Consider the following 1,652-nt stretch of genomic DNA (forward strand, 5'->3'; position numbering starts at 1 on the left):
CGTATTTCGTGCTGAGGATCTGATCCTTGATGGTGCGAAGGAGCTTCCCTGAGTGCATTTTTTTGCAAAAATTAGTGGTGTTTAAAACTTGGACTAAATCCCGGTTAGATCCGCCGGTTTGGTTTTCCAACTCCTGAATGATTTATGGGCACAAAATAGGGAAATCCAGAATTGATGCCTCTCTTTGGACGCGCAGCCCAACAAACAGGAATGGGGATTTAAAACGTGCTTGGATTTAAAACACAGTTGGATTTAAAACGCGCTTGATTTGTTGCTCGTTGAGGTTTGGAAGAAGAGGCATCCAAAGGATTGTCGTGTTTTCTGGCCTGCCCTGGGATAAAATTCTTTCTGGATGATCCGAGAGCTGAAACATTCTTGTTTTGATCAAGATAAACGCAAAATCTTCTTTCCCTGGCATCCTGGTGATCACGCACACTGCGGGCGCTGCAGTTCTGCGAGACACATRTAATCATTTATTGCTAAACAAAAGTAATCAAATTTAGTTGTTTTTTAAAAAAATTGAGATGAAGGACCTGATTTTCTCCCCGCTCAAACCCTGCCACAACCAGGTGGGCGCAGCAATAACTGTGGCTCCTCAAGCCCATGAAAAACAGTGTCGCATTGAGAAACTCCATAAATGAATGGGAGGGGACGAGCAGCGCCTCCCCCCCGAGGATGTTTTGTTAATTAAATTAGCATCTAAATAGCCAGAGCTAATCTGGGAAGTCAGCCCCTCATTACAGTAACTAGGAAGGGGGAAAAGAACCCGAGACAATCCCCTACAAGATGGGGTTAAGTTGGCGTTTCACGAACTATTTGCCCGGCCTGTCCCTCCCAAGTGAAAGCTGCCGCCCTCCCTTTTTTTTTTTTTTTTTTTTTTTTTTTTTTTTTTTTATTTTTTTTTTTTTCTCCCGGCATAATTAGCATGGCCCAGCGCCGTGAATGGAAACAATATCCTCCCTCCGAGCTGTGCCCCTCCGGGGAGATGCTTCCCACAGATTGCGGAGCTCCGAGCCAGGGAAAAAAAAAACAAAACTTGTCGAGGAATTCACAGCGGGGTAATTACAACGAGGAGGCTTGTGTCGGTGCGAGGGGAGAGCTGCGGGGCTGGAATTCACGGCAGGAAGGAAAAAGGAAAGGTCCAGAGGACTTGAGGAGAGCCACGAGAATTTATTGCTCCCGAGCATCTTCTCAGAGCGCCGAGCCGCGGCATCAAAAYAGAAATGGGGTTTTGGGCTCTCTCCCGGTCTCCGAAAAAAGTTTGCAGAAAGCAGTGAATCTCTTTTCTCTTTGACTATTAGAAGTGAAGAAAGGCTAAAAGAGTTGAGGTTTTGGGGTTTGTTTGGGTTTTTTTTTTCAGATTTTAAAACAAATTCTTCATCCTGAGTAGAAAACCGGAGCTAAGCTTGCACGATTTGTGTGACTGCACTTCTAACACCCTGGCAACTCTTGGGAATAAATAAAAAGGTTGTGTGGGATCCTTTTCCCTGGAAGATTTGCGGTTTGATTTCCCCTAAACCCAGTGGTAACCGATAGAGGAGATTCAGGAGGAAGGGCTGGGTTGGGGTGACACTGCTGTCCCCAGCAGCAGTGCGCATCTGGCCGTGGGTTTTGTTAGGAAAATTAATCCACAAACATCAGAGGTTTATGAC

Source organism: Malurus melanocephalus, unplaced genomic scaffold (genome assembly GCF_030028575.1).
Source record: "Malurus melanocephalus ecotype Western Australia unplaced genomic scaffold, MMel_1.1 scaffold_1048, whole genome shotgun sequence".
In the NCBI taxonomy this organism is placed as follows: domain Eukaryota; kingdom Metazoa; phylum Chordata; class Aves; order Passeriformes; family Maluridae; genus Malurus; species Malurus melanocephalus.